General features: G+C 42.3%; 1 long non-coding RNA gene across 3 annotated transcripts in view; it reads left to right on the top strand.

The window, feature by feature from the left end:
- The window catches only part of LOC115940902 (uncharacterized), a 118,429-nt gene that overhangs the window by 29,499 nt on the left and 73,357 nt on the right, over positions 1–15,573 (top strand). For all 3 annotated transcript variants that reach the window (XR_014148902.1, XR_014148904.1, XR_014148903.1), the window contains exon 2: positions 7,849–7,920. This is a non-coding gene — a long non-coding RNA (uncharacterized LOC115940902). The remainder of the gene's footprint in view (positions 1–7,848; positions 7,921–15,573) is intronic.

Below are 15,573 nucleotides of genomic sequence, written 5' to 3'. Positions count from 1 at the left end.
TATATATACCACATCTTCTTTATCCATTCATCTGTTGATGGACATCTTGGCTCTTTCCATAGTTTGGCTATTGTGGACATTGCCACTATAAACATTGGGGTGCATGTACCCCTTTGGATCACTACATTTGTATCTTTGAGGTAAATACCCAGTAGTGCAATTGCTGGGTCGTAGGGTAGCTCAATTTTCAACTTTCTGAGGAACCTCCATACTGTTTTCCAGAGTGGCTGCACCAGCTTGCATTCCCACCAACAGTGTAGGAGGGTTCCCCTTTCTCCCCATCCTCGCCAACATCTGTCGTTTCCTGACTTGTTAATTTTAGCCATTCTGGGGGTGCCTAGGTGGCTCAGTCGTTAAGTGTCTGCCTTCGGCTCGGGTCATGATCCCAGAGTCCTGGGATTGAGCCCCGCATTGGGCTTCCTGCTCTGCGGGAAGTCTGCTTCTCTCTCTCCCACTCCCCCTGCTTGTGTTCCCTCTCTCGCTGTATCTCTCTCTGTCAAATAAATAAATAAAATATTTTTAAAAAATTTAGCCATTCTGACTGGTGTGAGATGCAGGTCATTGAAGTTTTGATTTGGATTTCCCTGATGCTGAGTGATGTTGAATACTTTTTCATGTGTCTTTTGGCCATTTGGATGTCTTCTTTGCAGAAATGTCTGTGCATGTCTTCTGCCCATTTCTTGATTGGATTATTTGTTCTTTGGGTGTTGAGTTTGATAAGTTCTTTATAGTTTTTGGATACTACCCCTTTATCTGGTATGTCATTTGCAAATATCTTCTCCATTCTGACAGATACATTCTTGACATTGAAGCCCACATTGTCCCCAGGAAGAGCCTCACTCACAGCTTCATGGTGCATTTCAACAGACTTTACTTCAGTTGTAACATTGACTGGAGCAAAGGTGACCACCATGCCAGGTTTAAGAACACCAGTCTCCACTTGGCCCACAGGGACAGTACCAATACCACCAATTTTGTAGACGTCCTGGAGAGGCAGAGGCAAGGGCTTGTCAGTTGGACGAGCTGGTGGCAGAATGCAATCCGAGCTTCAAGCAGCGTGGTTCCACTAGCATTCCCATCTTTATGGGTAACTTTCCATCCCTTGAACCAAGGCATGTTAGCACTTGGCTCCAGCATGTTGTCACCATTCCAACCAGAAGTTGGCACAAATGCTACTATGTCAGGGTTGTAAACGATTTTATTAATGTAGGTGCTGACTTCCTTAATGATTTCCTCGTATCTCTTTTGGCTATAGGGTGGCTCAGTGGAATCCATTTAGTTAACACCAGCAATTAGTTGTTTTACACCCAGTGTGTAAGCCAGAAGGGCATGCTCAAATTCACCAACACCAGTAGCAACAATCAGGACAGCACAGTCACCCTGAGATGAGATGTGCCTGTAATCATGTTTTTGATAAAGTCTGTGTCCTGGGGCATCAGTGATGGTCACATAATACTTGCTGGTCTCGAACTTCCACAGGGAGATATCAGTGGTGATACCATGTTCATGTTCAGCTTTCAGTTTATCCAAGACCCAGGCATACTTGAAGGAGCCCTTTCCCATCTCAGGAGCCACCTCCTCAAATTTTTCAATAGTTCTTTTGCCGATCCCACCACATTTGTAGATCAGATGACCAGTAGTGGTAGACTTGCCTGAATCTAGTTGTCCAATGATGACAATGTTGATGTGAGACTTTTCCTTTCCATTTTGGTTTAGGCTGAGTGGTGGTTTTCACAACACCTGTGTTCTGTCGGCAAACCCACTGCAAAAAAAAAACTGTGCCCTTTATATTTGAGTCAGTTTTGCCCCCCAACGGTGATTTCAGCCTTCAACATCTCAAACTTCTCAAAGCTCTGTTCACTCCCTTCTACCCTCTTTGGAAATAGCAAACCTACCTCCTATACAATAGAAGAAATAGAAGCCCCATTTTCCCAATATAAAATATAAGCCTACTTCCCTCCTTCCTATTGTTACAAGAGAGAGCCCATCCTTATTGCTCTTTAAGGGTAATCCCTTAGCACCTGGGTGGCTCCATGGTTAAGTGTCTGCCTTCGGCTCAGGTCGTGATCCCAGGGTCCTGGGATCGAGGCCCGAGTCAGGCTCCCTGCTCAACGGGAAGCCTGCTTCTCCCTCTCCCACTACCCCTGCTTGTGTTCCTTCTCTCGCTGTGTCTCTCTCTGTCAAATAAATAAATAAAATCTTAAAATAAATACATAAAGTTAATCCCTCTTCTCTTTGTTTAGATTCCATTCCCTCTCTCTAAAGAACATTACACTGTCAGTTATCCTTTTCTGTTCTTGTATGTTCAAACTTTCTCTCTCCTGATTAGACCCTTCTTATCAAGTTTTAAATACATTCAAGTCATCCCCAGTTTTTTTAAAAGGTCACTCAATCCCACATCCACCTCCAGCTATCATCTTATAATCTTCCCTTGTGGACACACTTTTTCAACATATGATTTGTACATGTTATGTAGCTGCTATGGGTGCCTCCTCAATATCCATCTCCCCTGTTTGCTACAGAAACTGATTCTGTTAGGAACAATAATGATTCAAACTAAAGAGCTCCATTTCCCAGCTGCCCTTATAGCTAGGAGTAGCCATATGACACAGTTCTGGCCAATGATAAGTAAGCTGAAGTCAGCTGAAGATTTACAGAAAATGTTTGCTTTCCTGGTATAGGTACCAGACCTTTCCCCTTGATGTTTCTTTCTTCTGCCTATCTGAAACATTGGGTTGAGAGTTAGCAGCCATCTTGCATGCACAATGGGAAAAAAGCCACATACTGGGGATGACAGAGCATAAAGAAGGACTCTAGGACGTTGGTGACATCATGGAGTCACGGCACCAGTCTTAACTGTCTCCCTCCGTCATTCTTGTTATATGAGGAAAATAACCCTATTTAGTTAAGCAACCTACTGTCATCAGGATCCATTACATGTGACCAAATGCAATTCTTAATCTATATTCTTGCTCCCTACATTTCCTCACCTTCTACTCACTCTCAAAGCATTCCATTCTGGCTTCTGGCCCATCATTCCACTGGGCTCACCAATGACCTGCATGTTGTGAAATCCAGGGGATATTTTCAGTTCTCATATTTCTTAACCTCTCAGCAGCATTTGACTCTTGTCCATGGCCTCCTCTTTGAAACACTGTCTTCCCGTGGCTTCCATGACCAGTACTCTCTGAGTTTGTTCCTTCACCTCCAGCTGCTCCCTCTCTGTTTCCTTTGTGGATTACTCTTCCTCTTCTAGCCGCACTCACAGTCTCTCGGCCTCTAAGACAGATCATAGCCTTAGTCACATGCTCTTCCCTATGTTATGAATGTTCTCCTCTCCTTCCTTTTGCCGGCTTAGTCTTCCTTATCCCTCAGTTCTCCATCCATTCTTCATTTCCTCAGGGAAGCTTCCTCTGACTTCCTTGTGAGGTCATATTTCCCTATTGTATATTCCTTCATAGCTCTTACATAGTTACAACTTCACCTTTTTTAGTGTGACTGAGTAAGCTGCCTACCTCAGAATGTAGGCTCCATGAAGACAGGGATGGTCTACTTTTGCTCATCATTTTATCCTGAGAATGCAAAATGTTCCCCAACACATAATATGTGCTCAATAATTAGTTCCTGAATGCATAGATGGATGAATGTATAATTATATGGGGATTTATTTGCCTACCTGTTTATCACCTATCTTATTCCAGCTCCGTGAGAGAAGGAAACATACCTATTTTGTTCACAACCACATGTGCATTACCTAACACATACTGCCTGGCACATAGTAGGAAACACAATACATTTTTTAACGAATTACAGAATGAAAGAGAGAGACATTCCAATAGTTCTTTCCCTAACATGTCAGTATTTGGATATTATTTTACTATCTTTTCATAAAGTTTCTGGTTATAATAGAGTACCAAATACTTTTGTTGTCTCTAGAGAAGAGTCTTCTGGAAAATATTATCTGCTACCTTTTTCTCCTTACAATATGTCATGTCTAAAATAGGTCATCTATAAAAATCTTGAATCTATACACTTCTTCCCCTCTTCGTTGCCACCACCCTAGTCAAGCTCACATATTTCCCCTGAACTGAATTTGGACCATACACCTTTCCTAAAGTATGATTTATTAAACTATATATAAACTTGGTTGATTCAGAGTTTTGACTGTACCTCAGAGCCAAGGATCATATCTGTTTATGTTATCTCCAAAGAAACCTAAATATGGCATATACATAATTTTTTATTTTGTTGTGGCAGAGAATTATTTCTGTTCAACATTTGACAAAATATTTCATTTACTTAAGGAAAAGAAGTATTTTTAAACTAGCAACAAATCTTAGTTTTCAAATGACCAAACTGAAAACATTCAAAAAAAGCCAATAACCTTTTAAGTTCCCCTACCCTCCTGCCCCATGAATTCTTAGTCATTGAGGTACCCGAGATGTTCACTGAGGTTGACAAGAAGAGTAATTTATGCAATGTGACAGATTTGAGAATGCCCCCAGCCTTGTCATCAGCGTATCTGGATTCTCCCCTTCCACCAAGGCCAAGCACCTGTCTTTCTTCCTCGACAGATCTTCCTTTCACTCACTCATCTAATAAACGTATGTTTGTATATATGTCTTCTCTCCAGTCAGCCTGGGAAGGATGCAACCCATATCTTACACATTGTTGTATCCTCAGGACCTAGTACAAAGTCTTGTTGGTACAATGTTTTGCTGATGCTGATGCTTATTTTCTTTTTGCTAATAAGATTTACCGAGCACCTACTACTGTCCCAGGCACTATGTTATGCTCAGTAGGTGCTATTTTCACTGATGAGAGTTGAAGGAACTTGCACAAGTCTTGTAGCTAGTGAGTAACAGACCCAGGACTCAAACACAGGTTACCAGATTCCAGAGCTGGTGCTCTTAACCACTAGGCAATCCTGCCTTCCATGAATATTCATAGGCTACAAACTCCAGCCAGGCTGCATTTGCTCCTAACTTTCAGAAGGCAGCAAGTGATCAGCTTTGCTTACAACCGATCAGAAGCATTTCAAGTTGTTTTCTTTTTTTCTTTTTTTTTTAAGATTTTATTTATTTATTTGACAGAGAGACACAGCGAGAGAGGGAACACAAGCAGGGGAGCGGGAGAGAGAGAGCAGGCCTCCCGCCGAGCAGGGAGCCCGACGCGGGGCTCGATCCCAGGATCCCGGGATCATGACCTGAGCCGAAGGCAGACGCTTAACGACTGAGCCACCCAGGTGCCCCTCAAATTGTTTTCAAATGAAGTTGTAAGTCTGAAGATAATTAAGAAAGAAACTATTTTTGGAAACAGCAGGAAGTGGTGATGTGTAGAGCCCCACTTTGACATTTTGAAGTGCATTTAAACACATAGCTCAGGGCTATGAAAAGTCACTACACTGAGATTGCAGAAGTATTAAAAATCAAATTGCCTTATTAATTTTTTAGAGAACTGTAAATGACAACCTTTCGTCTCTGGAGAAATTTTTCCCTAAAGCTCCAAGCCTCTTGTTGACTAGGATGAATAAGTTGGCCTCCATCCTTGTCATGTATCCATTCTCTGTCCCAGAGGGTCAAAGAAAACCATCTCATTTTAAAATGTAAGCTTCATTTGTTGAAGTTTCTAGCCAGTTAAACTAGAAGCAGGAAAATCCATTTCATGTGGCATGAGAGTAGAAAGCATTTTGCCACAGTCCAGCATAATGAGGGAAGACTAGTCAAGGTTATTATTAGGTTTAATCTCTTCATCTAATTGATAAGGTTAATTAATACTCTTCCTGTCAAGAAAAAAGCTTTATGAAGTCTTGACCGTTGATACTTTAACCAGCTTACCCTTTTGTATTTTGAGTGAGAGGCTCTATATCATGAACCACTGAGTTTCCTTGAAAGCTCCAGAGAATCCAACACTTGCAGAAATGTCCAGGAGTAAGATAACCCAGAGACTTGAACCTGCAGTAAAATGGAGTTTCTCCAAATTAGGCATCAGAAGCAGCAGATAAGAGCAACTGGCAACTGGAGATATCCTTGTTACTATCTGGGCTACAGTCATGCTGGCAGAAGCTTTAACTAACTAAATTTACTTGTGAGTTCTCCAAAGGGAGTGACTGTGTTGCACTAGGGTCATTTTTCATAACATACTACTTTGCAAATAAGTTCCTAGGACCTTGTAAAATATTTGACTTCTGAACCTCAATATAAGTATTAAAATGCCAGCATGTCCATTACATATCCCAGCTACAAAAAATATGAGTTTAACTGTTCGCTGGAAATAGAAACTTCAATAATATTTATGACTTATTTGAGCATACAGTCTTCATTTTGAAAGACTTAAAGCCTCTAGGAGGTAATTAGCATCCAGTAACAACACCTTGGGATATCCCTGTTTTGGCAGCATCTGTAGCCAGATCTGGTTACAGTTAATAAACTAATACTGGAGCTGTTGATCTTAGGAGGACAGGTGTCCTCTCTAACAATAGGTCCATATTCTGGTCAATAAGGAATTTACTTGATTGATTAAATTGGCTTGAGGCCTGGTCTGTTTGCTCCGATATTGGGCCAACATTGTAGCCTCTTCACAAAGACTTAATGGAGTTTTCATCTCTTCCTCACATAATGTGCTCTGTAATTAATTGAGCATTACATTTCCTGAAAGAAATATTGTTTTATGGCTGAATACATAATACCATTCACTAATTTATTAATTAATCCAATATATATTGAATACCTCGTATGTGTCAAGTACTTGGCAGGTCATGGAGATACAAAAATTAATGACAAGGAATCTAGGGGCACCTGGGTGGCTCAGTCGTTGAGTGCCTGCCTTCGGGTCAGGTCATGATCTCAGGGTCTTGGGATCGGGCCCCGCATCGGGCTCCCTGCTCAGGGGGGGAGCCTGCTTCTCCCCCTCACACTCCCTCTGCTTGTGTTCCCTCTCTCGCTGTTTCTCTCTCTCTCAGATAAATAAATAAATAAAAATCTTTAAAAAAAATGACAAGGGATCTCTACTAATAGCTCAACTTAGTAGCCCAATATTTGTTTGAAGGATCCAGATCTTTCTATCTATATTTTATCCAGGCAGCCCAATCTGCAAAGCCCAGTTCAGGTCTTATCTCCTCATTTATTCATTTAGGAAAACTTTAATAGGTTACCTAAACTGTGAGGCACTGGAATGAAAAAGATGAGGAGAATAAGTCTCCAAATCACCAGGAGCTTCCAGCTTTGTAGGGAGGTAAGCAACGTAGACAGGACCAGATTGTGGAAGATGTTTCAAGTCAGGCTAATCAAGGAATATGGGTTTTATCCTATAACAGTGAGGAGCTAAGAGACAGTATAAAGGAAAACAGAAGCATGGTTAAATTTCCATTTTAGAAAAATTAGTTTAACAATGACAAGGAAGAGTGGCCAGAAGGAAGGAAATCAGAGGGAGAAGAAATCAAATTCCAAAGCAATTGAAGAAATAGAAATAACAAGATTTTAATAACAAATTGAATGTGAAGACTGAGGGAGAGGATGAAGTCTAGAAAGACTTCTAAGATTCTGGTCTAAGTGACATTAGCAGCAGGAGAAAGAGAACAGGGTTAGTAGAAAAATGAGTTCAATTTTGAATGTATTTTGGGGTGCCTGCATGGCTCAATCAGTTAAGCATCTGACTCTTGATTTTGGCTCAGGTCATGATCTCAGGGTCATGAGATCGAGCCCCGCTTTGGACTCTGCACTGAACAGGGAGTCTGCTTGAGGATTTTCTCCCTCTCCCTCTGCCCCTCCCCCTGCTCATGCTCTTTCTCTCTCTCTCAAATAAACAAATCTTTAAAAAAAATTTTTTTTGGAATGTGTTTTGTTGCAGGTGCCTTTGAAACATCCATGTGTCAACATCAAGTTTGCTGTTGTAAATGTTTTTCTGAAACTCATGAAAGAGGTAAGGATTCAGGACTCGTCACCTTATAGATTGTAACTGAAACATAATTACGAATGATATTGCCAATTCTGTAGCCATCCCATACTACTCCCTAGTCTCAAATGTCTTGTACTCATCCAGCATTCATTTTTTAATTTATTTATTATTCATTAATTCATTCTTTTACTTGGTTGACTAATATAGAAGGAACTCCAATATCATACTCCTGGTGACATTAAAGATTCTGGGTGTACACAGATAAATAAGCTTTAATTCCCTACCCTAAAGGTAACCTGGCTGTTGATTATAGACTAATTCTCTCATTCTTTGTGCAACTTATTCTCTAAGAAGAAGATAAACTCTCAAAGTAAGATACTCCCTTAAGCTCCTTAAAAAAATCCCCATAAAGACCTAGCACAAGTTCTGCTCTTTGTAGCTGCTTAATGTGAACCTTGAGTGATAGATTATTTATTTAAAAACATGGACCACTTGGGGCGCCTGGGTGGCTCAGACGGTTAAGTGTCTGCCTTTGGCTCAGGTTGTGATCCCGGGGTTCTGGGATCAAGCTCCACATCGGGCTCCCTGCTGAGCAGGGAGCCTGCTTCTCCCTTTCCCTCTGCCTGCCGCTCCCCCTGCTTGTACTTTCTTTCTCTCTAATAAAGAAAAAAAAACTTTAAAAACATGGACCACTTTAGGAGCTGTCCGGGTGGCTCAGTCAGTTAAGGTCTCAGCAGGGAGTCTGCTTGTCCCTCTCCCTCTGCCTGCCTCTCCCCCTGCTCGTGTGCACGCTCTCTCTCTCTTCCTCTCTTTCTGTGTGTCAAATAAATAAATAAAATCTTTAAAAAAAAAAAAAAAAGACTATTTAGAGGCCAAAGGCAGAGACCTATGACTTTTTAAAAATAAAACGATAGCATGTATACATAAAAGTAAGCTTGATAAAATTTTATAAAATGAACACATGTACATGAAACCTAGGCTAAGAAACAGATAATTACCAAAATCCCAGAATCCCTCTTCTGCCTTCTTCTAGTTACTACACACCATGGCCACTTTCTTCCCAGGAAGCTCTCTGTCAATGCCTGAGCGTGGTATAGATGCTAGTGCCTGGACATTTCTGCCCAACGTGGGCCCCCTCTATGAGCTGGCCGAGATTTTCATGGAGCTTCTTCCTACTCTGTCTGAGGCTCTTCCTACTCAGTCCTCTTTTCTCTCCCCTCTCCTTTCCCAGGTGTCAAACCTGCATCATGGTCTAAAGATTTACCCTGTCTACTCCTTTACTCCTTTAATAGATGTTACCAGCAATAAATCTCTTGCAATTCTAACTCTGCCTTGATGTCTGCTGCCCAGAGAACCCATCAACACAGATGGTACTGGAAGTGGTCTGCAATGACAAGCTCAGTTTGGGGACTGGACCACACACCTCCCTGCTGGCTAGGAGGACCCCATTCAAGTAGTATGTGGGCACAGATAGTCTCAGATAAAAGTGGTTGTCCAATTGCTAAAGACTCCCAGTCTTGACTTGGGAGTGACATCCCAGGGGAGAATGCCCTGGTGAGATGATTCAAACCCTTTCTTTTTTTTTTTTTTTTTAAGATCTTATTTATTTATTTGAGAGAGAGCATGAAAGAGCACAGGCAGGGGGAGCGGCAGAGGGAGAGGGAGAAGCAGGCTCCCTGCTAAGCAGAGAGCCCAACATGGGGCTCCACCAGGACCCTGGGATCATAACCTGAGCTGAAGACAGACAATTAATTGACTGAGCCACCTAGGCGCCCTGATTCAAACCCTTTTAAATGCAGGCAGTCAGGGAAGGGAGAGACTACACATAAGGATAATGGAATTCGGGGCGCCTGGGTGGCTCAGATGATTAAGCGTCTGCCTTCAGCTCAGGTCATGATCCCAGGGTCCTGGGATTGAGCCCCACATCGGGCTCCTGGCTCAGCCGGGAGTCTGCTTCTCCCTCTCCCTCTGCCTCTCCCACTGCTCATGCTCTCTCTCTCTCTGTGTCTCTGTGTCTCAAATGAATAAATAAAATCTTTAAAAAAAAAAAAAAAAAAAGGATAATGGAATTCGCTGGGTATTAAACAGTTGCGTTGACAGCCTGCAGAAGAAAAATTGGAAATGGAGGGCAGTTAACAGACAGTTATGGCTAAATATGAGAGCCAGCAGGCCTCTTTGGTAGCTTATAAAGTAGAAAAGCTAGTACAACCCAGGACCAAATTCAGGATTTGACAGTTAAGAGCCCCCCAAACAGTGGAATGCTCTGCCATAGCAGGTCTGTTATACCCTGGTTGAGAAAACGTGGGACCCTGAAACGGGATGGGAACATCTAGGTGGATACCCTCAAAGATACTGGCTCTGCAGTCTTTCCTGGACCTTCAGAATCTACAGATGTTGCCAACCCGTCCCTGTGCAGGAAGACACTGCAGAGGCCTCTCTTCAAGGCAATAGATGCCTCCCCCCGCCCCCCGCCACCACCACCACACACACACAGCAGGAACTGTGCCCACCTCCTCTTCTGGCTGCCAGGTTGATAATTACCCTTAAATTCCCACATAACTTACGGGGACACAGCGGACCTGATGAGGGCACTAGTGTTCCTCCCTCAGCTCATACCTGTGGCTGTAGGGGCCATCCAGTATAATCAGCTGAAGGAGAAGGAAGAAGTCCAACGTTGGTTTACAGATGGGTCAGCTCAATTGTGAGTGCAAGCTTTGTCACTGGAACTGGCACAATGGGCACATGAGCGGAGTGGCCACAGTAGCAGAGACAGAAGCTACATATGGGCCTAAAAGCATGGACTCCCACTTATCAAAGCTGGCCTCACTATCACCGCCTCTGAATATGTAACCTGTCAGCAACAGAGACCAACACTCAGCCCATAATATGGCTCTATTCCTTGAGGAGACCCACTGGTAATAAGTAGACTAACTGGGCCCCGTGGACCCCAGATGACACAGTGATTCATTCTCACATAAATAGACACTTACTCAAATATGGATTTGCTTTTCCTGTCTTCAAGAGCTGCAGCCATTACCACTTTCCAGGGGCTTACAGAGTGATCCACAGGCATGGAATCCCACATGACAGTGTCTGACCAGGGGACCCTGTTCTGAACACAGGAGGTATGGATATGGGGCCATGACCTTGGGATTCACTGCAGCATCCAGAAGCTGCTGACCTGGTAGAGTGATGGGATGACCTGCTGAAAGCATAACTGAAATGTTACCTTGGAGACAAGACTCTTAATGACTGGGCACTCCTCCGGAATGCAGTCTATGCACTGAATCAGAGGCTTCTAAATGGTACTGTGTTCCCGGGAAGAAGAAAACTGTTGCCTAGGAATCAAGAAGTGGAAGCAGGAGGGGTTCCACTTACCATCACTCCAGTGACCCACCGGAAGATTTTATGTTGTCTATCCCTGCAACTCTGGGCTCTCAGGATTAGAGGGCCTGATAAGGGGATGCACTCTTGCCACTGGGCACAGTGAACTACAAGCTGTGACTGCCACTTGGGCACCTTGGATTCCTGTGTCTAGGGGCCAGCAGGCCAGAAGAGTCACCATCTTGGCAGAGGTCATTGTCCCTGATCAGCAAGTAGAGGCAGGGCTCCTGTTACACGATGAGGACAGGGAAAAATATGTGTAGAATTCAGGTGACCCACGTGGGTGCCTCTTGGCACTTTATTGTTGAATTGCAAACTTGGGTGGACGAGTGCAGCAATCCCGGCCTAAGAAGGATATGGTTAACAAAACTCAGACCCCTCCAAGTGGAGCAGCTGCTCCCTGGATCTGTGGAGAGAAGTAAATCTGTGCGGCACAAGGGTGGGCTGTGGCAACCACGGATGGGTGTGCTGTTCAAATGTCCCTTCAAGAAAGAACTTAGTGAGCAATTGCGAGAGGAGCAGTTTACTGACAGCCTCAGGTTACAGCATCTTTGGGCTCTGTAGTTTTTGAGCTGAGGCCAGGCTTTTCCTCAGCCAGCCCCAGCCAATGATTGAGCATGTGCCCAGCACTCTCTCTTACATTTGGGAACTTCTCTACCCGAACCCCAACTGTAGGGTTCCAAAAGGAGAAACCATGCTCTTCTATGTCCTGGCTCCCACCACCAAAGTTGATTGGTCTAAGCATGGGTGCCTAATTGAAGATAGGCGGTCACTCATAGTCCTTCCCTTGGATTTTTTTTCTTTCTTTTTTTTTTTTTTTTTAACTGTAACTGAGAAAAGAGTGTCTCTAGTGGGGAAGGTGTAAGAGGTAGACTCCGGAGTTATTGGTTTCTGGCCATGTGAAGAAGTCCATCTACAGTGAGTGAGAATGAAGTCAACACACAGAGAAGTTCAAAGACAAGAGACAGAGAGTGCTTGCAGCATTCAATTGCTTGAGGTCCACCTGTATCCAGCTCTTCTAGGTTTGATTGTTTTAACCTTTTCCTTCTATTGGGTAAGATAGTCTAGTATGTTTCCAATAAATAATCTGATCGGAATCAGACATCCATGATATGTGATCGCCTAAGAGGTTCTGGCATTTAGGAGTATCCTATACCTATTTTATATTAAAAGGTAACATTGATAGAGTTGAGGGTTTATTATGTTCTGAAGAATGGTCTAAGCACTTTACATATCTGAATTCATTTAATATTCTCAGCAACAATGAGTCTAACCTAATGTCCTCTATTGTTTTCCCCAATTTACATATAAAGAAATCGAGGCTACTTTATTTTAAAATAAAAAATAAATAAGGGATTCCACCACATGTCCTTTTAATAAGGGCTCCAGAGAGCCAACTTTAGAGATGTACAATCTTTAGCATTTTAGTCTCTCACCTAGTGATGACAGCTCTGATTTATGGCCTGAGCAAGACAGGTTTGCAACTGCAGATCCCTTCAACTTCTCAGAAAGGCGTGTTTTTTTTTTTATTATTATTCTTATGTTAATCCCCATACATTACATCATTAGTTTTAGATGTAGTGTTCCATGATTCATTGTTTGTGCATAACACCCAGTGCTCCATGCAGAATGGGCCCTCCTCAACAGAAAGGCGTGTTTTTAAGAATAGGGAGAGTAGGGGCATCTGGGTGGCTCAGATGGTTAAGCGTCTGCCTTCGGCTCAGGTCATCATCCCATAGACCTGGGATCGAGTCCTGCATCGGGCTCCCTGCTCAGTGCAGAGCCTGCTTCTCCCTCTCCCTCTGCCATTCCCTCTGCTTGTGCTCTTCTGTCTATCTCTCTGTCAAATAAATAAATAAAATCTTAAAAAAAAAAAAAAAGGAATAGGGAGAGTAGCTTTACAGTAGTCCCCCGTTATCTGCTGTTTTGCTTTCCACAGTCTCAGTTACCCATGCAAGCAGATGATCCTCCTTCTGACAATCATCAGAAGGTTAATAGTCGCCTAATGCTGGGTCACAAGCCTGTGTTATTCACCTCACTTCATCTTATCACATAGGCATTTTATCATCTCAGTTATCACAAAAAAGGTGAATACAGTACAATAAGGCATTTTGAGAGTAAGACACATATGCACACTTATATAACTTATTATAGTATATTGTTATAATTATTTTATTGTAGTATTATTGTTAATCTCTTACTGTGCCAAATTTATAAATTAAACTTGATCATAGGTATGTATACATAGGGAGACACATAGTATATAGGGTTCTATACTATCTGTGGTTTCAGGCATCCACTGAGGGTCTTGGAACATATCCCTCCCCGATATGGGGTCAACTATATAAATAAGCAGAACTGATAATTTCCTATATGTACACATTTTGGAACCATAAAACCGGGGTTCAAGGTTTGACAACTATGAGTACTAATATGGTCAGAACATGTAAGTGGAGACAATCCTGGAAGAATGCCACTGGTACCTATCAACAGAGACTCCTAGAAGGCCAAATACCTTCATCACCAAGGCTTGAAATACAATGACAGTGAGTCACTTCTTCATGTGAAACATCCACATGACCTCTCCTGTCTTTTAAAATTGAACACTCTGGAGGGGTATAACTGGGTACTTAATACCTTCCCTACTTCAAGGGTGAGAAGAATGGAGGGGAAGAAAGAATGGAGAGACCTAGAGTTAGTAAAAGGCAGGGAAATGCCTTCCAAACCCACCACTTAATGGGAACTTATGTTAGTGCCAGGACCCTGCCTCTAGAACAAGGCTGTCCAACAGAAATATAATGCTTGCCACACATTTAATTAACATTTTTCTAGTAGCCACATTAAAATTTGTTTTCTAAAAACAGGTGAAATTAATTTTAAAAATATAATTATTTGAACCATCATATCAAAAATATTATTTCAACATGTAGCCAATTAAAAATTAATAAGCTATTTTACATTAATTTATTTTATATGTCTTTGAAATCTGTGTATATTACATGTTTAGCAAATAACAATTCAGATGCTCGCTGTACTTAGATTTCACAAAATTTTAAATGGAAAGAGTAGTTTCATAGACTAAGCTGTTCAAAACATACTTAAAATTTTCCAATAACTGAATCAAGTATCAGTTTTTAAATTTAAACTAAAATTAAATAAAATTTAAAATTTGGTTTTTCAATCACAGTAGCCACATTTCAAGTGCTCATTAGCCATGTGTGGCTAGTGACAACCATATTAGCACAGATAGAGAACATTCCACCAGTGCAGAAAGTGTTATGGGACTATGCAGGTCTAGATGGTTCTAGCCTTTAGTGTAAACTTAATTCACTACTTAGCCGGACAGAGTCAGGGAAGTAGGTTATGTACACAAAACACATTCCTTAACTTCCCAGAAGCCTTGAGATGCCTCTCCCTTGACTCTCAAACTGACTTCTCTAGGTCCCTTCTCTCACTCCATCCCTCCTCCTTCAAGCCAGTAAAGAGCAAGGACTCTGGAGTCAAAGATCCCAATTTTAATCTCAGCTCATCACTTACTGGTTGACTTCCAACAGGTTAATTAACTTCTCTGAGCCTTAGTTTTCTCATTAATAAATTGGTGACAGTATTTTAAAGGATTGTTGTGCGTAGTAAGAGAGGTAATGTGCACAAGACATTTAGCACACTGCCTGCCACACAGAAAAAAGAATAAATGGTAGTTATTAAAAAACTAATTCTCTGTATACGCTTTGTATGTGTCTCCACCACTCTCTGCCATCCATGCCTGGTTATTCCTTGGTATTCTTAAGCAGGGCAGGAGTTAGTGAAGATGGCAGTGAGAAGTAGGGAAGGACCTGAGCATCTGGGTACTGGCATGTACCCCAGCTCAGCCCTGTGGTTAATTTATGAACACTGTTTGCTGCTACTGTTATCTTCAGCTCTTCCCTCCCCCTTATCTGTTCAGATGGCTTTTGCTCTGGAACTCCAAGTCCTACATGCCCACCCCCCACCCCCCCCCCCGCTCCACTTTCTACTCTGAACTAGAACAAATGATTAACCACACAAAGCAGTCATCAACACTCTTTCCAAGGACATCAATGACCTCATTAAGTCCAAGCTAAGGGGCACTTTCTCCTCGACCTCTGCAGTGTGTGACACTGTTGCTTCTCCCTCCTCATCCTGGTTCTCCTCTAACATCCTACAGACATTCCTCCTTCTCCTCCTCCTCCTTTTCAAAGGCAAATCTCTTTACTGCTCTCTAGGCCTGAGCCTTCCTGGGTACGATCTCATTTACTCCTAAGCTCAGTTCTCCTA

This window comes from Leptonychotes weddellii, chromosome 10, assembly GCF_054177405.1.
Source record: "Leptonychotes weddellii isolate Sample4059 chromosome 10, ASM5417740v2, whole genome shotgun sequence".
NCBI classification, from domain to species: domain Eukaryota; kingdom Metazoa; phylum Chordata; class Mammalia; order Carnivora; family Phocidae; genus Leptonychotes; species Leptonychotes weddellii.
Note: the sequence above shows the minus strand (reverse complement) of the source record. Positions and strands in the feature narration are given on the sequence as shown.